The following is a 21,128-nucleotide window of genomic DNA, read 5'->3' as shown; positions in this document are numbered from 1 at the left end:
GTTTTTGCTTTAAGAAATTTTTAGAACATTAAAAAAAATTACTCATTGACTCATTGGTCATTCAGGAGTGCTTTGTTTAATTAATATGTATTTATGCAGTTTCCAAAGTTCTTCCTGTTATTGATTTCTGGTTTTATTCCATTGTGGTCAGAAAAGATATTTGATAGGACTTCAGTTTTTTGAATTTACTGAGATTTGTTTTGTGACCTAACATGTGCTCTATAATGACGAATGTTTCATGTGCTGATGATAAGAATGTGAATTCTGCAGCAGTTGGATGAAATGTGCAGTAATTGTCAGTTAGGTCCATTTGTATAGCGTGTAGTTTAATTCCAATGTTTCATTGTTGATTTTCTGTCTGGATGACAACGAAAGTGGGGTGTTGAAGTATCCTACATTATTGTGTTGCAGTCTGTCTCTCCCTTTAGATCTTTCAATATTTGTTTTATATGTTTGGGTACTCCAATGTCGACTGCAAATATATTTATAATTATTATATCCTTTTGCTTCTTTATCCATTTATCGTTACATAATGACCTTATTTGTCTTTTATTACTGTTTTTAACTTAAAATCTATTTTATCTTGTATAAGTATTCCTGCTCTCTTTTGTTTTCCATTTGCATGGAATGTCTTTTTCCATCTCTTCACTTTTAATCTATGTGTTTCCTTATAGGTGAAGTGAGTTTCCTGTAGGCAGTATGTGGCTGAGTGTTTTAGGTTTTTTTTTAATTCATTCAGTTACTTGATGTCTTTTAATTAGAAATTTATTCTATTTACCTTCAATGTTATTGATAGTTAAGTCCTTACTAGTGCCATTTTGTTATTCTTTTTTTGTTTTGTTTTGTAACTCCACTTTTCCTTTATGACTGTCTTCCTTGGTGGCTAAGTGATTCTCTTGGGTAGTATGTTTTCATTCCTTGCTTTTTATTTTTAATGTATCTATTCTAGGTTTTTGCATTCTGTTACCATAAGGCTTATAAAGAACCATCTTATAGTTACAAATCATTTTAAATTTATAACACCTTGGCTTTGATTATAAAGGAAAGAAAAGAAGACAAAACAAAAACTAAATAACTGTATACTTTATCCTCCCACTTTTTGATTTTGTGTTGTCTCAATTTATATCTTTGTCATATTTCCTACCTCTAGATCTGGGGTGGATCTGGAAGTGCCATGTGGGGGTAACGGTCTGGAATCTGATGCTTCAGGATTCTGCTTTGTTGTGTGTTTTACTGGAGCAGGGCTGGCGCTAGGTTGCAAGGCCCCTGTACCCTTTCCTCTCCTTCCCCCAAGCAGAAGGGGTCTCTCTGCTGCACTTTCTGGAGCCGAGGGTGTGGTAACCTGGGCACCCTTGTGGCTGCTATAGCTAGTGTTGTACTGGGTCACACCCTGAATTTACAACCTCCTAAACCAGTGCAGCACCAGGGCTTTCCCAAGTACCCCATTTGTTCGACGTGGCTGGCTGCCATTGAAATGTATTTGGGTCCCTGAGACTACTTTAGTCAGTCAATGGTAAAGCAGTCTGGGACTTGAGATCCCCCCAAGAGGGGAACAGATTCTCCTCTGCCTCAGGGCAGGTTTTAAATGCACTCTCAGTGGGAACTGGCCTGGAATCAAAGGCTGCAGTGTTCTAGCAGGTGCTGTGTTCCACTGTGGTGGAGCCTGCACTGAATTCCAGAGCTAAGTCTCATGCTCATGTCCCTCTCCCCTCCACCTGCACACAAGTCCTCTCTTCATGCTGCCCTGCCTGGGGTTGAGGAACAGCAGTGTAGGCAATGAAAGACTTTCTATCTTCTTCAGTGTGTCTTTTCTTGTTATTATACTAAAAGCAGTTACTGTGATGTCTCACCTGATTTTTTAACCTTGTACAGGTGCTTTTTTGCATGGATAGTTTTTCAATTTGGTGTTCCTATGGGGACTATCTTGGAGGGCTCTATTGGTTCATTTTGCTTTGCCTCCTCTAAAAGATCTTTATAAAGAGTAAAAATCTATCAACATATATGTTGCAAACACTTTCACAGATTTTTATTTACCTTTTAATATTTTTCTTTAAAAATTTAATATGAAAGGCTATTATTTTACATAGTCAAGTTAATCCGTCTTTCTTCTGCAATTCATGTCTTTAGTGTCATATTTAGAAAGTCCATTGCTTTCCTGATAGTGCACAAATATTTACTTATATTTACCTTTCCATTTGGCTCAATGATCCTCACACTTTCATGACATTGGATTCATTTTCAGTCCTTTAACAAAATTTAGCTGCCCAGGCAACACTAAAACCAATGGAATTATTATGTCTTATGATAAGGCCTAGGGATCTAAGCTTTGATAAAGCTGTCTAGATGACTTAAAAAATAAACTCCTTTTAAAAAATTACAGAAATACCTAATAAAAGCCAATATTGATGTGTTTAGGACCATATTAAACCCATAGTAGTGTAGCCAAACAGTCACAATAAATCTTCAATAACGTATAAAAGCTGACAGTCTTTGCTTTCATGGAGTTTACCGTCAAGAAGGTAAGATGGTTCTAATAAAGTCATCACACAGAAAATAAAATATTTCAAGTATGATAAGCAATACAGAAGCTTAAAATGAGAGGTCCAGAGTGACATGAGAGCTGAAAACAAGGAATCTGGCCTAATTTTAGGAAGGGAACTCAAGGAATGTGTTTCTAGTGTTTTGAGATGAAGTTTGCAAGTCGTATAGGAAAGTTGGAAAATGCTGTTCACTCAGAGGACAGGATAAGCAAATACCCTGTGATCAATGAAACAAGTCCTAACGAGAGATTGAAAAGAGGCCAGCATGGCTATGCTGCTGAGATCTTGGCTGAAGGGGGAAAAATCAAAATCATATGGGACCTCAGAGTCAGGGGAGGCGTTAGCCTTTTTTCTAGGTGCAATGGGAATCTATTGAGTTTTAAGTTGTGGTGAGGATTGGCATGTTCATACTTTTATTTTGAATAAGTCGCTGCAGCAAATGATATAATCAGCCCATATCCCATAGACCTTTCATTGTGCTCCAGATGGCCTCTGATTCCTGGACTTGCACATAATAAAGTCCCTTCAGGGCACTTCAAAAGTCTCTGAATTACAGCATGCCTCTGGCTCATTTTCATCTAATTATCTTTTGTTAATTTACTGGGAGTTATTGCTCCCAGACTACAGCCAAAGTTCATGATGACCTTCATATTATTAAAAGACTTCAACAAGTCTCTCTTTCCTGCTGAATTTTTTCTTTTCTTTTTTTCTTTTTCTTCTTCTTCTTCTTCTTTTTTTTTTTTTTTTTTTTTTTGACCATTTCCTCGAGGGACCTTCAATACGCTATAAAAGTTGAGCTTTAACATACTGAGATGTCTTCTTTTATTTTTCACCTGCAAGATACAGTACTGTAACTCACATAACTTAAAAAAAAAAACATTGTAGAAGAACACGTAACATGAAATCTGTCGTCTTAACAAATTTTGAAGTGTTCAATACAGTATTTTTAACTATAGGCATGATACTAAATAGCAGATTTGTAGCATGTATTCATCTTGCGTAACTAAAACTTTGTACCAGCCGAATAACAAGTCTACATAGCCGGCGTCCCCCTGCCCATAGCAATTACCATTCTACTCTCTGCTTTTTATGAGTTTGATTATTTTAAATATTCGTATAATTAGAATCATGTGGCTTTGCCCTTCCATGTCTGGCTTACTTCACTTAGCATAATATACTTTAAGTTTATGCATGTTGTCACATACGGTAGGAGCTCTTATTTTTTATGGCTTAATAATATTCAATTGTGTTTGCATACCACGTTTTATTTATCCATTATTCAACAATGAATATTTAGGTTGACTCCAGTTAACAATGCTGCAATGAACATAGGAGTAAGAATATCTCTTCCAGATTTTGATTTCAATTCTTTTGGAAAAATACCCAGAAGTAGGATTGCTAAATCATATTGTAATTGTATTTTTAACTTTTTAATGATTTTCTGTGCTGTTTTCCATACTGGCTGCACCATTTTACATTTGAACTAACAATGTGGAAGTGTTTCAGTTTCTCTGCATCCTTGCCCACACTTATTGTATTTTGTTTATTTTTATTATAGCCATCCTAACAGGCATGAGTTGGTATTTCATTGTGACCTTGATTTGCATTTCCCTGATGATTAGTGATGTTGAGCATTTTTTCATATATCTGTGGCTATTTTTATATATTCTTTGAGGTAATATCTATTCAAGCCTTTTTGACATTTTAAAATTAGATTTTTGGCTATTGAGTTGTAGTTGTTCCTTACATATTTTGGCTATTATCAGGTATATTGTTTGCAAATATCTTCTATTCCACAAGTTGTATTTTCAACTCTAATTCTTTCATGTGATGTGTAGAACCTTTTTGATGTGGTCCGACTGATTTTTTCTTTCATTGCGTGTGCTTTTGGTATCATATCCTATAAGTCATCCCCAAAACCAATGTTACGAATCTTTCCCCATATGTTTTCTTCTAGAGTTCTACAGTTTCAAACCTTACATTTAAGTCTTTAAGCCATTTTGAGTTGATTTTTGTGTATGATGTAAGATAAAGGAACAATTTTATTATTTTGAATGTAGATATCCACTTTGCCCACATCATTTGTTTAAGAGAGTGTCCTTTCCCCATTGTGTATTCTTGGCACCCTTGTCAAATATTAGTTGACCATATATGTAGGGGTTTATTTTGGGGATATTTATTCTTTTCCATATTTACATAGGCATGTAATATATTTTTAAATCAGGAAGTGTAAGCCCTCCAGCATCTATTTTCTTCTTTCTCAAGATTGTTTTGGCTACTTTGGGTCCTTTGTGATTCTGTATGAATCTTAGGATGAATTTTTCTATTTCTGCAATGAAAAAGTCAGTGTGACTTTGATAGGGATTGCATTGGATCTGTAGATTGCTTTGGGGAATGTGTTAGACCCTTTGTGTTGCTATAAAGGAATACCTAAGACTGGGTAATTTGTAAAGAGAAAAGGTTTATTTTGGCTCATAGTTCTGCAGGCTGTACACGAAGCATGGTACCAGCATGTGCTTCTGAGGGCCTGAGGAAACTTCCATTCATGGTGGAAGGCAAAGTGGGGCCAGGATGTCACATGGCAAGAGAGAGAAGGGGGAGGTCCCAGACTCTTTTAAACAACCAGGTCTCATGTGAGCTAGCTGAGCGGGAACTCACTCATCACCAAGGGGATAGTGTTAAGCCATTCCACCCCCATGATCCAATACCTCCCACTAGGCCCCACTTCCAACAATGGAGATCACATTTCAGCGTGAGATTTGGAAGGGACACACATCCAAAGCATATCCGGTAGTATTGAATCTTAAAAATATTAATGTGTTAGTCCATTAACATAGGATTTCTTTCCATTTATTTGTGACTTCTTTCATTTCTTCCAGCAATATTTATTAACTTTCGGTGTAAAAGTCTTTCACCTCCTTAGTTAATTACCAACCATTTTATTCTTTTTGATGCTATTGTAGATGCAGTCTTTTCTTTTTTTTTCTTTTTTCTTTTTTTTGGAGACGGAGTCTCGCTCTGTCGCCCACGCTGGAGTGCAGTGGCCGGATCTCAGCTCACTGCAAGCTCCGCCTCCCGGGTTTACGGCATTCTCCTGCCTCAGCCTCCCGAGTAGCTGGGACTACAGGCGCCTGCCACTGCTAGTTTTTTGTATTTTTTAGTAGAGACGGGGTTTCACCGTGTTAGCCAGGATGGTCTTGATCTCCTGACCTCGTGATCCACCCGTCTCGGCCTCCCAAAGTGCTAGGATTACAGGCTTGAGCCACCGCCCCCGGCCGCAGTCTTTTCTTAATTTCCCTTTTGTATAGTTCCTTCTTGTTGTAGCATCTGATTTTTGTATTTTTTATGTTAATCTGACTTTTTTTTGTATCCTGCCCTTTAATTGTCTTTGTAATAGTATTAAGAGGTGGTATTTTTAACAGGTATTTAGGTCATCAGGGCTCTGCCCTCATAAATGGATTAATGCCAAAATTAAAAGGCCTTTAGGGGTGAGTTTGCTGTCTTCCACTTTTTTGCCATGTGAAGACACAGGATTCCTCTTTGCCCTTTTGCTTTCTGTGGTGGCAGCATGTGATGGGACAGGAAGAAGGGCTTTGCCAGAAGTTGGTGCCTTGATCTTGGCCTTCTCAGCCTTCAGAACTGTAAGAAAATAAACTTCTGTTTATTATACCCAGTCTGTGGCATTCTGTTAGAGCAGTGCAAGATGAACTAAGACAGCATCCTTGTCTTGTTCTTTTTACACTTTAGAGGAAAAACTTTCCATTTTTAAGCTGTTGGGTTGTCATATACATTCCCCTTATTGTGTACATTTCTTTTTTACCTAATTTGTTGAGAGGTTTATGATGATAGGTTGTTGAATTTTGTCAGATGCCTTTTCTGCATAATGAGGTAATTGTACATTTTTACCCTTCATTCTGTTCATGTGGAGTATTATATTAATTGCTTTTCATATGTTGAACTATCCTTGTGTCCCTTAGATGAATTGCACTTGGTCATTGTGTACGATCCCTTTAATGTGATGTTAAATTTGGTTTGCTAATATTTTGTTGAGGATATTTGTATCCTCAGAGCTTTTTGCATTTATCAGTGATATTGGCCTATAGTTTTCTATTTGTTTGTTTATTTTGAGATGGAGTCTCGCTTTGTCACCAGGCTGGAGTACAGTGGCACAATCTTGGCTCACTGTAACCTCTGCCTCCTAGGTTCAAGCTATTCTTGTGCCTCAGCCTCCCGAGTAGCTGGGCTTACAGGCACCTGCCCTCATGCCTGGCTAATTTTTTTGTATTTTTAATAGAGATGGGGTTTCACCATGTTGACCAGGATGGTCTCGATCTCCTGACTTCATGATCTGCCTGCCTTGGCCTCCCAAAGTGCTGGGATTACAGGCGTGAGCCACTGCACCCAGCCAGTTTTCTGTTTTTGCAGTGTCTTTGTCTAAGCTATCAGAGTAGTGCTGGCTTCATAAAATGTGTTTGGAAATGTTCCCTCTTCATTTTTTTGGGAAAAATTAGAAAGACTTGGCATTAATTCTCAAGTGTTTAGCAGATTCACCTGTGTAGCTCTGAGCCTGGGCTTTTCTTTGCTAGAAGATTTTTGGATATTGATTCAATATCCTCATGAGTCATAAGTCTGTTTAGATTTTCTGTTTCTTTATGATTCAGTCTTGGTAGGTTGTCTGTTTTTAGTAATTTATTTATTCTAGATTATTCAATTTGTTGGTGTATAATTGTTTATTATGATCTTATGATCCTTTTTATTTCTGTGTCAGTGGTTGCAATACATTCTTCATTTCTGATATTATTTATTTAAGTCTTCTCTCCTTTTAATCTCAGTCTAGTTAAAGGTTTGTCAATTTTGGTTGTTTTTGTAAAAAATGACCCTTTGGTTGAATTTTTTTCTATTTTTTTATTCTATATGTATTTTAACTGTGCTCTAGTCTTTATTATTTTTTTCCTTATGGCAATTTTGGGCTTAGTTTGTTCTTTTTCTATTCTGTTGAAGTACAAAGTTAAGTTGTGCATATATATGTATAAAATAAATATATAACTATAAATATGGAGTTATATAAAATATACATTATTATATTATATATTATGTTTTATATATTTGTGTTAGTCCATTCTTATGCTGCTATGAAGCAATACCCAAGAGTGGGTAATTTTTAAAGGAACCATATTTAATTGACTCACAGTTCCAAGCGTTGGAGAGACCTCAGAAAACTTACAATCATGATGGAAGGGGAGGCAAATATGTCCTTCTTCACATGGTGGCAGTGAGGAGAAGTGCAGAGCAAAGTGGGGAAAACCCCTTATAAAATCATCAGATCTCATGAGAACTCACTATCATGAGAACAGCATGGAGGCAACTGCCTTCATGATTCCATTACCTCCCACCGGGTCCCTCGCACAACATGTGGGGATTACGGGAACTACAATTCAAGATGAGATTTGAGTGGTGATACAGCAAAACCATATCAATATTCTAATATATAATGTAATTATATATTACATTACATTATATTATATATAACATTTTTTTCAATGCAGGTGTTTATCACTATGAACTTCCCTCTTAGCACTACTTTTGCTGCATACTGTAAGTTTTGAAATGTTTCTTCCTTTTCATTTGCCTCAAGATATTTTCTAATTTCTGTTTTTATTTTTTTCTTTGACTCAATCAAGAATGTTGATTCATATTCACATATTGCAAAATGTCCAGGCTGTTTCTGCTACTAATTTCTAGTTTTATTCTGTTGTGGTCAGAAAAGATACTTGGTATAATTTCAATCCTCTTAAATTTGTTAAGGCTTGTTTGTGACCTAATGTGATCTATCTTGGAGAGCATTCCATGAATTTGACAAGCACATGTGTTCTCCTGCCGTTGGGTAGAATATTCTGTAAATGTCATATGTCCATTTAGTCTGTAGTGTTACTCAAGTCTACTGTTTCCTTACTGATTTTCTGTCTGAATCTTTGATCTGTTATTGAAAGTGGGGTATTGCACTCCATTTCTACCTTTAGTCCTGTCAATATTTGCTTTATGTATTAGGTGTTCTGATGCTTTATGCATGTATATTTAGTGTTGCATTTTTCTGTTGACACTTTTATCATTATATAATGTCCTTTTTTGTCTCTCATGAGAGTTTTCGATGATGTCTATTTTGTGGAATGTAAGCATAACCACTCCTGCTCTCCTTTGGTTACCATTTGCATAAAATGTCTTTTTCCATCCCTTCATTTTCAGCTTGTGTGTCTTAAATATAAAGTGAGTTTCTTGTAGACAGCATATAGTTAGATTTCGCTTTTTAAAAATCCATCAACCACTCTATATCTTTTTATTGGAGAATGTAATTTATTTGCTTTTAAAGTAATTATTTATAGAGAAGAATTTACTGTTGTCATTTTGATAATTATTTTCTGTCTGACTGTAGTTCTTTTGTTTTTCTGTTCATTTCCTATTTTCTTCCTTGGTGTTTTATTTCTTTTGTATAGCCTCTTTTGTATTTTCTTTGTGGTTACTATGAGGTTTACATAAAATATCTTATAGTTGTAATAGTCTATTTTAGGCGGATAACTTATCTTCAATAGCGTACAAAACTTAAGACTTTTACTTCTCTCCCACCCACTTTGTTAATGTCACAGTTTACACATTTTTATGTTTTATATTAACATGTTTTGTGTTATAATTATTTTAATACTTTTCTCTTTTAATTATTATAGTATAATTAAAAGTGATTTACCCACCATTATTACAGTATTACAGTGTTCTGTATTTGCGTACATATTTACCATTACCAGTGAGGTTTGTACTTTCATATGCTTTCATATTGCTGTTAGCATCTTTTAATTTCAACTTAAATAATTCTCTCTGTATTTTTCCAGAGGCAAGTCTAGTTGTAATGACCTGTCTCAGCCTTTATCTGGGAAGTATTTATCTATCTTTCATTTTTGAAGGATGTTTCTCCTGGGCATATTATTCTTGTTTGGCAGTTCTTTTCTTTTAGCGTTTTGAATATATCACATTGATCCCTTTTGGCCTGTAAGATTTCTGCTAGGAAATCTGCTAATCATCTTATGGAGATTCCCTTGCACGTGACATGTCACTGCTCTCTTGATAATTTCAAAGTGTTCTCTTGACTTTTGAAAATTTAATTATAATGGGTCTTAGAACAGAATTCCTTGGGTTTATCTTACTTGGAATTTGTTGAACCTTCCAAAGATGGATGTCCATTTTCTTCTCTTGATTTGGAAAGTTTTCAGCCATTATTTGTTTGTATAAGCTCTCCAGCCTTTTCTCTTGCTCTTCTCCTCCAGGATTTCCATAATGTGTATGTTGGCTTGCTTGAGGGTATCTTATAAGTCCCATAAGCTATCATCATTCCTTTTTTTAATATTATTTTGCTCTTCTGACTGGAGAATTTCCAGGGACTTGTCGTTAAGTTTGCTGATTCTTTCTTCTACTCTCTCTAGTTTGTTGTTAATCCCCTCTAGTAAATTTTTTGATTCAGTTAGTGTATTCTTAAGCTTCAAGATTTCTGTTAGGTTCTTTTAAAATAAATTCTGTCTCTATTAAAATCTCACTTTATTCATATATTGTTCTGACCTCTTTGAACATCTTTATGATTATTTTGAATTGTTAGGTAATTATATATTTCTGTTTCATTAAGGTCAGTTTGTGGAGATTTATCTTGTTCTTTCATTTGGAATATAATTCCTTATTTCTTCATTGTTCTTGAATTTTTGTATTGGTGTCTTTGAATTAGAGAAAATGACCATCTTTCTGTGTTGTCATAGACTGAACTTACACAGAAGACCCTCATTAATCAGCTCAGCCAGAGAATGTGAAGACCTCTCAAATATTTGTGGTAATCCAATCCACAGTCTTTATTTTTAGCAGCTCCCAGATCTCAAGAGTGTGCTGTGTACCATCATCGCTCCAAGACAGGCATAATGAAGACAAAAACTCCCTCTGTAGCTCTTTGAAAAACTGGAAAGTTGGACATACAGTTCACCTTTTTTCCTTCCTAGGGAAATGCTAAAATTTAGTATTTGTAATCCACTTGCTCTGGCTGAACCAGGAGGAGGGGCTATGGTGAGTGCTTTTGTGCTAGCTTGAACTGCCTTCTGTTTTCACTCTTCCCTAGGCGTTGAGCATATGCTGTGTCCTGTCAGTGCTCCAAGACAGGTGAGACAGCAGCCCGTTCCTTGGACAGCCCCAGGAAAAATTGAAAGGTTGGGTAAATGGCTCCACTATTTTCCTCCCCAGGTAGAAGCATCAGGCTAGGGTTTTCTCCCAATAACATAGCCTAATATATAGGTTGTATTAACAATAACATAGCATTGTGCTGGGGTGAATTATGAGAGAGTGTCTCAAATTTTATTTCCCAGCTTCTTTGTGGCTGTTTTTCCATTCTCCCAGGGTGTGGTAGTTTCTAAACTAGTTTCTGTAGTTCTCACAATGAAAATGTATCCATGTATTGCTGAATTGGTATACCCATAAAGGGAAGGAGGGCCCAGGGCTTTCTAACCTGCCATCTTGTTGACTCACATATCTTTTTTCAGCCAAGTGAGAGTCAGAACGGCTCTCAAAAGCACAATATAGGAAAAAAGATTTGTCACATTTACAACTTATATTGTAGAACCCATTGAGCACATTGAGCACAGAAAATCTCCTGTCCAAAAGCAAGGGTAATTTACTATTATGAACATGAGAAACATATGTTATTAAGGATTGCCAGGCTGGTCATGATGGTCAGTTGCTATAGTCCCTGGAATGTATCTTAGGTATCTTGGAAGGCTGAGGCAGGAGGATCACTTGAGACCAGGAGTTTGAGTCTAGCCTGGGCAACGTGGCACCCATATCTAAAAGAAAAAACAAAAAACAAATGAATAATAAAAAAAGAATTGCTGTATGTTGAGAAGTAGAAAATACCTTTTATACTACACAGAAGTATATTTCTTTTTCTTTTTCTTTTTTTCTTTTTTTTTTTGAGATGGAGTCTCGTGCTGTCGCCCAGGCTGGAGTGCAGTGGCACGATCTCGGCTCACTGCAAGCTCCACCTGCCGGGTTCACGCCATTCTCCTGCCTCAGCCTCCTGAGTAGCTGGAACTACAGGCACCGCCATTGTGCCTGGCTAAGTTATTGTATTTTTAGTGGAGACGGGGTTTCACTGTGTTAGCCAGGATGATCTCGATCTCCTGACTTTGTGATCCCCCCACGTCAGCCTCCCAAAGTGCTGGGATTACAGGTGTGAGCCACCGCGCCCGGCCCACAGAAGTATATTTCAACAGTATATGCTAGCACTTACATTTAGTCCTAAAATACTGCTTTAGTCTTCTCTCAGCTTTTCATCTTAGATCTTACTGTCCAGGCTTTAAAATCATCCTACCTGGCTCCAATTCATATTTTCCATTTGTATTTTCAAATTTTTTTCAGTTTTAAGCAAAGTGGATCCACTGTGATTAGTAAAATGTGTGTTCCACATCTCGCAAGGAGTAATTTAATTTTAGGCTATACCATGCCCACATGCTGAAGTAAGAACTGCCTTGTGTTGAGTTTCTACTCTGTTATGGTTGTCATTCTTTGTGTTTTACTAGGCTTTCTCAGTTGATTCCATTGAAACGCTTTAGCAACAAAGTGAACATCAACTTAATTTTTTGTGGTGTAAACATTAAAAATCCATTTTTTAAAACAATTTGGAAATTGCCTGCTCTCTTTCTTCAGCAAAAAGAAGTCTCATGACCTTCTTGCAGAGGGAGACTTCTGTTCTCGAGTTATCACTGAGGCAAACTGGAAAATAAGTTACGGGAGTTCCTACTTTCGTTTTCAGGCACAGAGGGGTTTCTCAAGCTCCTTCTGTGGAGAGATTTCAGAAATTTATGTCTTGAGCAAGTTGAGGAAGAAGGCATGGAGTGCATTCTCTTCTGTTCTTGTTGGAAGAGGCCTCCAACAGGGAGAGATTGCATGGCTGAAATTATCATGAAGCAAGCAGAGGAAGAAAGTGCATTGAGTGCCCACTCTCCTATTCAAGCAAGTAGAAATCTCACATCCTCCTTGCAGGGAGATACTTCTGAAGTAATTGCTGAAACAAACCAAGGAAGAAAGCTCAAGATGCGCTCGCTTTTCCTTTTAGCCATGGAGATGTCCTCAGCCTCCTTACAATGGGAGATTGTAAGGGATTTATTGCTGGAGCAAGTAAGAGAAGAAGACTCAAGGAGTGCCATCACTCCCATTTAGGCTGAAGAAGCTTTCATTTCTATTTGCTGTGTAAGCTTCCAGATACTGGCTTCTTAGGAACCAGAGCCACAGATAGCTGCTGGAAAAGTGTGAAACCAAACTCTTTCCAGGGGTTAGATTGGAAGCTGCCCTGAGCCTAGTCACTGTGGTTGCTGGAAGTGCTCACATGTTTTAAAACCCCGTTTGCTCTTCGGTAAATCTTCTGATACTCTGTCCCTGATGTTCCTCAAGCAAGGTGGTTTAATAACCAGGTTCTCTGGCAGGGACTGTAAAATTGGGGCACTATGTGTGTGGTACAAACCCTTAACCCTTCAGAAGAAGCTAGGAATTGGGGATTCTTTCTAGGTTGTAAGGCACTGTGCTCAGGATGGGGTTAGTGTTCAAGTTTTTCTTCATTTTTTCTACTCGTTTTGATGTGGATATTTTCTCAGTCATCCAGTGTGTAGGAGTCTTTTAACTAGAGTTTGGCTTTCTCTTGGAGAGAACTGATGTGTGTGTAGGTGTCTACTCAGTGTGTCTGTGGGAGGAGAGTAGTCCAGAGCCTTCTATTCCACCATTTTGTTGCTGACATCACCCTGAGGACTTTTTTCTTTATTTATATATGAGACAGAAGCCATTCTGTGTGCTGTGTGTGTGTGTAAAAATACATTTATGCATATAACATATAAATAATGTATTTGTTTCCCAGGAAAAAGTATAATCCAGGGAAAAAGTTTCAGAGGATAAACATTGATAGTCTTTCCTCCTCTCTGGCCTTTTAGCAAGGAAGTGTTTTCTGTTTTTCTAATCAAGAGAATATGTGGATTTGTGGAATTAAAAAAGTCAGAGTAAACAGGTGGGCTATTTTGTAAAACATCGTTTAATGAAATATGATTCACATAATTTGACAGAAAGCAAGCTAAGTTTCCATGGTTTCTGCTTGCCATCTTCATTGTGTTTAACTTCTTTGGCTGCTGACTCAAATGTTTCATCTGAGGTAAAGGTGACCCCAGACACCTCAGGAAGATCCTCAGAGCCCTTCTCTGTCCTTGGGAAGAAGAATGAAAGTACCCTGATAGCCTCTAGAATATGTTTGATGAACTAATTATTAATTGAAGGTATTGCCAAGACAAAATAGATTTCTAAAGTCTGGCCCTGTATTCAATAAAGTAAGAATGCTTCTTTAACTATTTTGCCATTTATTTCTTTGCATTACAGAAAAATGTATTAGGCTACAATTTCATGTTTCTATAATTAAAAACTCCTTATTATTAAAATTACTATTGGGCTCGATGTGGTTTCTCATGCCTATAATCCCAGCACTTTGAGAGGCTGAGGCAGAAAGATGGCTTGAGCCCAGAAGTTCAAGACTAGCCTGGGCAACATGATGAAACCCTGTCTCCACAAAACATACAAAAAATTAACTAGGCATGATGGTACATGCCTGTAGTCCCAGCTACTTGGGAGGCTTAAGTGGGAGGATCACTTGAACCCAGGAGGTCGAGGCTGCAGTAAGCTTCTGCACTTCAGCCTGGGCTACAGGGCAAGATTCTGTCTCAAATAAAATAAAATTGCTATTAATGTCAATACTGCTTGACTTATAATTTTAAAAAATAAACACACTATATAAGTTCTGATAAAAGAAATATAATAAAAGTAGCCCTGCAACTTTAGATGAGCCACTTAATCTCCCTGAGCCTCAATTTCCTCATCTGTTACAGAGTAGAGTTGAGCTATGTGATCACAAGATGTAGAACAGTGATTCTTCACCAGTGGGATATAATTAGGATCTATAAAAGTGACACATGGTTTGTATTTTTTAAATAATGAGCAAGATTGAATATACTTCTTCAAACTCATACACAGAGCCTTTGGCTGGTGGGAAATCTTAGAAGATACACCAAGAGTTGAAACATAGTGAGATGTGATAGAAATGATTGAGTGGCACCAAATTTAATCTATCATTACTGTAGATCTGTGACTTTGATGTCCATTACATAAGTGACCTAAATATATGTGTGCATAATATAAAATAGATATAAAATAACACCTGATATTAATAATAACTACCATTTTAAGAGCTTTCTGTATGCTGGGGGAAAGGATAAAATACTTGAATAAAGTTTAAAAGACAAAACTATTAAAAATAACACTACGTGTAATAATTCTAAGGGATATATAACAACTTAATTTTGACCACAAAAAAAAAGTAACAAATACACTTTAACATTTTTATATTGCCTATCCCTTAATCAATTGTTGTAGTTACTGTTCTTTTTGATAGTTTTGCCTTTAAAAAAAATTATTTTTTTGAGATGGAAGTCTCAATCTGTCACCCAGGCTGCAATGCATGGCGCAATCTCAGCTCACTGCAACCTTTGCCTCCCAGGTTCAAGTGTTTCTCCTGCCTCAACCTCCCAAGTAGCTGGGATTACAGGTGCATGGCACCACACCTGGCTAATTTTGAACATTTTTGGTAGATATGGTGTTTTGCCATGTTGACCAGGCTGGTCTTGAAGTCAACCTCAGGTGATCTGCCTGCCTCAGCCTCTCAGAGTGTTGGGATTACAGGTGTGAGCAACTGCACCCAGCCAGTTTTATCTTTTAGTTTTCCTACTTGAGATATAAATGGTTTACTTCCCACAATTACAGTATTACAGTAGTCTTAATTTGTCTGTATTCTTTCTTTTGCCAGTGAGTTTTATACATATACCCATTAGCATCCTTTTCTTCCCGACTGAAGAACTCGCTTTAGCATTTCTTGTAAGACAGGTTTGGTGTGATGAATTCTTTCAGCTTTTGATTGACTGGAAAAATCTTTATCTTTCCTTCATGTTTGATGGGAAGCTTTACCAGATAGAGTATTCTTGATTGACAGTTTTTTCTCTTCAGCACTTTGAATGTATCATACCATTCTCTCTCTTGTCCCGCAGGGTTTCTACTGATAAATCCACTGAAAGCCATACTTGGGCTCTGCTGAATGTGACATGTTTCTTCTTGATGGTTTGAGTTTTTCTTATTTGTATTTGAGTTTTAACAGTTTGATTGTAATGTGCCTTGGGAAAATCCTCTTTGGATTGAATTTTATTTGTGACCACTCAGCTTCCTCTACATGAATACAGTATAGTCTTTCTTTAGATTTGGGAAATTTTCAGCCATTATTTCTATAAGTGTTCTTTATGGACATTTTTCTCTCTCATCACCTTTGAAAATTCCTGTTATGTGAAGGTTCGTTTGCTTGATGGTGGTCCGTAATTCTCACAGGCCTTCTTCACCCTTTTTTATTCTTTTTTACTCTTTGATCCTCTGATTGAGTAATTGCATATGTTCTATCTTTAACCTCATTGATTCTTTCCTTTGAGCAAATCTGTTGATGTCTTCTCATGAGTTTTTCAAGTTTGGTTATTGTATTCTTTATTTCTAGGATTTCTGTTTGGATTTCAAAATTGTTTCTATTTCATTTTAAAATTTCTAATTTTGTTCCTGGATTTTTTTCCAAATTATATCTAGTTTTCTATTCATATTTTATTGTGATTCCCTGAATATCTTTAAAAGGGTTAATCTAAATTATTTTCAGACATATGATAGATTTTTAATTTTTCTAGACCTTTTGTTAGTTTCTTTTGTTGAAGTTATATTTCCCTGAGTTTTTACAATCCTTGCACCTTTACAGTAATGCCTGTGCATTTAAGGAGGCAGCCGCCTCTTCAGCTATTGCAGGTGTTCTTTGGTTCTGTTAGATCTTTACTAATTAGTATCAATTCTTAATTTCTAGCTTGTTGTTGTTCCTGTTCTGAGAAGAGCTTATAGTGCATACCAGAACCGGAACACTGCACTGGAACTAACTTTCTGCCCTACCATTATTTCCTGATTTGGGAAGGTCTTAGAGTGAACACTGGAACTTAAATGCTACACTGGAACTAAATCGCAGCCCTGCCTTTGTTTCCCAGTCTGGTGAAAACTTACAGTGAGCACCAGAACTCTCATGCCATCCTTTTAGTTGTTCAGGCCAGTGAATGTCTTCAGCCAAGCACCTGGGATTTATGGGAAATAGGACTAGGGATTGGGGCCTTCCCATGAATTGTGCCCCCTGCAGTGAAACGGTGCTGGCCAATCTCTTTAGTATGGCATTACCACTGATCCGAACATAGAAGGTCTACCAAGTTGCTGCAATCAGTGCCCTGCACTTTGGCCTCAACTCATCTCAGGAGCTTCACTCCTCTTGGCACTCCCACTGGTTCTTGCAGGGCAGGACCAAAGTGAGTTTCCCACAGAGATTCCCAGATCTGTGGGGAGATTGCATATCCACTTCCAATTCTCTCCTCTCATTCAGCAGCTGTGGACTGAGGAAAATTTTCTGTGAGTGGCATTATGCTGGCTTGGGGGAGAGGGTGGCACAGTCTAAAATGACTCTTACTCTTACCAGTTATGATTTCTTTTGATTCTGTGGGCCCAGGGTGTTTCTTCATTTTTCCCTGAATTCTGGTAAATTCAGGATGGTTCTCTTGTCTTTGAATAGTTTCTAATTATACTTTTGTCGGGTGAGTGATGCCAGGGGATCTTCTATTCCACCATTTTGCTGACATCTTCCCTTAATTGGACTCTTAAACCCTGCCATGGCCCATTTCTTTCATGGATAATTGTCTAATTGATGTTGTGGTGGTTTTTTTTGTTTGTTTGTTTGTTTTTAAGGACAAAGACTGGTATTCTTACTCTGCTAGCTTGCTGATGTCATCAATGAGTTTTATTTTGGATTATAAATATAATGCATAAATGTGAGAAAGGCAATAGGAAGTGGGACTGACAGAGGCAAAAATTTTCTGTTTTTTATGCTTTTCTTGGAAGAAATCATTATTACAATTTGAAAACATTTTCATGTGTATATAAGTATGACCATAAGTTTTTTTCCACATTGGCACATAGAGAGTTATCTATTATTATCAACCACAGGTTATTCTGTTTCATAGACTGTAATTTAAGAACAATTCTCTATTAAAAATATTTAGATAGTTTCTATTTTTGTCATTACATGTTATGCTGTGATCTTTATACTTACACATTATTTCACAGATGTATTTACTTCTGCATAATGAATTCCTGTAAGTGAAGGTGCTGAGAAAAAGTGTCTGCATGTTTGTATAGATATTGCCAGATTGCTCTATAAAAGAGTTTACCAATTTTATTCTCTGACTAAAAGTGTATGAGAGTGCCTATTTTCTATATCCTTGGTAACACTGTGTACAACTTCATACTCTTTGCCATATGATGGGTAAAAATTGTTCCTCTTGTTTTCATTTGTTTTTCTATAAATATGAATAACATTGACAATCTTCATGTTTAGTGGATATTGGTACTGTTTTTTTCTCTTTAAACTACTTATTTACATACTTTTGACATTTTGATTAATTTACAAGTTAATTACATATTAGGGAAATTATTACTTTATCATATCAATTGCTATCAGATATGTTGGAAATATACTTCCAGCTTTTCATTTATAGTTTGAATCTCTTCATTTTTTTAACTGTAATTTCTTTCTGTATTCTTGAGTGATATTTCTTGATAATCTATTTTTTGTGATATTTTTCTTTGTTTTTAAAAAGTTCAACTTTTGTTTTAGATATAGGGAGTACATGTAAAGGTTTGTTACATGGAAATATTGTGTGATGCTCAGGAGTATGAATCCTGTCACACAGGTAGTGAACATAGTACCCAATAGGTAGTTTTTAACCTGCTCCCTTCCCTTCCCCATCTACTAGTCTACAGTATCTATTGTTCCCGTATTTATATCCATGTGTGCTCAGTGTTTCGCTCCCACTTGTAAATGAGAACATGGGTTTTCTGTTTCTGCATTAATTCGCTTAGGATTATGGCCTTCAGCTTCATCCATGTTGCTGCAAAAGATAGCATTTTATTTTATTTTTTATGACTGTGTTGTGTTCTATGGTAGATGGGTCCCATATTTTCTCTATCCAATCCACCACTGATGGTCACCTGGGTTAATTCTGTGTCTTTACTGTTGTGAATAGCATAGTATTGAATATACGAGTGCATGTGGCTTTCTGGTAGAATGATTTATTTTTTTTTGGTTATATAACCAGTAATGGGATTGCTGGGTTGATGATAGCCCTGTTTTAAGTTCTTTGAAAAATCTCCAGACTGCTTTTCACAGTGGCTGAACTAATTTACATTTTCACCAACAGTGTGTAAGCATTCCCTTTTCTCTGAAGCCTCACCAACATCTGTTCTTTTTCTAACTTATTAATAATTACAATTCTGACTGGTGTTGATATTTCATTGTGGTTTTGATTTGCATTTCTCTGATGATTCATGATGCTGGCCAGTTTTCATGCTTGTTGGCTGCTCATATGTCTTCTTTTGAGAAGTGTCTGTTCATGTCCTTTGCCCATTTTTTTAATGGGGTTATTTGTTTTTGCTTGTCGACTTGTTGAAGTTTCCTATGGATTTTGGATATTAGGCCTTTGTTGGATGCATAATTTGCGAGTATCTTCTCCCATTCTGTAGGCTGTATGCTCTGATACTGTTCATAAATTGTTGAAGTTTTAAGTTTTCAAGTTGATATTAATCTTTTCTTATATAATTTTTACCATGTTTTAAAATTTTCTTTATCTCATTAGTTTCAGCACATTCATTTGTATTCCTTTATGATTTCATTTTTACAGGTGATCTTTTTTATCTATCTGGAAAGTTATTTTGAAACTTTTTGGGACTCCATCTCATTCCATTCCTCAAAAGCTAGCCAATTATCCAATACCATTTATTGAGTCGTCTGTATTTCCCACATTGATATGAAATGTAATATTTATTCTACTGTAAATTCTTCCATATATTTAGATATATTTCTCTTGTACTTAAAAAGAAATTCATTTTGCTTTTTGTACCAGCACAAAGTATTCTTAGTTACCTAGCTTTAAAACAAGTTTTAATATCTGAGGGGCCTGTTTTGAGTTCTGTTTGAACAGGAGTGCTTTTTGAATCCTACGAGACTTGCAGAGTGAAGTCAGAAGATTTAGCAGGCAGTCAGAAAAATGGGTCTTAATCTTTGAAGAGAAATCCAGAGTAAGATACAACAGTGAGAGCCATCAGTTTGTAGGTAATAGAAAAATCCATGAGAGTGGATGAGAATTCGTTGAGAGAAATTCTGAGGAAGATGTAAACTTGGAGTCCTTCTATGTAATAGAATTTTTCTACACATGTAAGCATTTCTGTCGAATGTTTGTTGATTCTTAAAATGTCTTTGCTTTTAAAAATGTCTACTAACAGGAGAGACAATATAGTAATATGTTCATCTAGAGTTGAAAATCAGAAAATGAATGAATATTAAGTAGAGGTTAGGACTCTTACATACTTGAAACTTTAAAGCAATGACTTTTAAGTTTTATTGTGACCTCTATGATAGCATGGATAAGCTGATTTGGGTGTGAGTGTGTGTGGGGGGTGGTTAATCTTGCTTTTCATTAATTTGAACTCTTAGAGGTCAGAAACTATCTTGTTAATTTTTTAATCCTGAAAGCAAAAAAGATGCTCAATAAATGTTATAATATAATCAAATACACAAAGCTCCCCAAGAGTAGGCCAATAATCTTGTTTCATTGAACATACAGGCAGGAGACAAGTTTCTGTAGTTGTAATAATCTTAACTTTAATGTGGACATTGCCAGCTCTTTTAGATCTAAATTATCTTTGCTTAGACTGACAACTTGTGGATCACTTGTGAATTAATGAGCTGCTATAACTAATTATTGTAAATCAGCTCAAGGACAGACCTTGTATATCGGGACTGCTATTGTAAAAAAAAAAAAAAAAAAAAAAACCTCAGGTAGACTGAGGTTTCTTGGTTTTGGAGGATTAGGTTATTTAAAAATGCCACCTTTTTACCTTTTAAATTGAGAAAGATGTTTCATCCATAGGAAGTAAGGCAATTGTATTTACACATACATTATCTCACACACATCTCACATCCTGGCCTTCACAAGTGCTGCCTAGTAAAGAGGAGGGGAAGGCAGATGTCCTCCAGGGAGAAAAAGTGCTGGCATATTGTAAGAGGTATCATCAGAGTCAGGTTACTTTACCTTTCTGGGTGAGTTTCTTGCTGAGGTTACTGTTTGTCTGTGCTCAGATTTTAGGAAGTTGAGTATAAAATTGATTTTCTTCAAGGGTTACCTTTTCCTCTAAAGTGAAAAATAAACTTCTTGTTTTATTTCATACATTTTTAAAATTCTTAGGTCTGGTTTAGTAGCTCAGAGCTCAGAGTGTTGAGGGAATATAATTGAGAAACTAAAATGGTGAAGAGCAAAATGTCATTGCCAGGTTTGAGAATGGAGTTGAAGAAGACTTCATTGTTTCGAAAAC

Source organism: Mandrillus leucophaeus, unplaced genomic scaffold, assembly GCF_000951045.1.
Source record: "Mandrillus leucophaeus isolate KB7577 unplaced genomic scaffold, Mleu.le_1.0 Scaffold204, whole genome shotgun sequence".
Taxonomy (NCBI): domain Eukaryota; kingdom Metazoa; phylum Chordata; class Mammalia; order Primates; family Cercopithecidae; genus Mandrillus; species Mandrillus leucophaeus.
The sequence above is the reverse complement of the archived record's forward strand: the minus strand, read 5'-3'. Positions refer to the sequence as shown.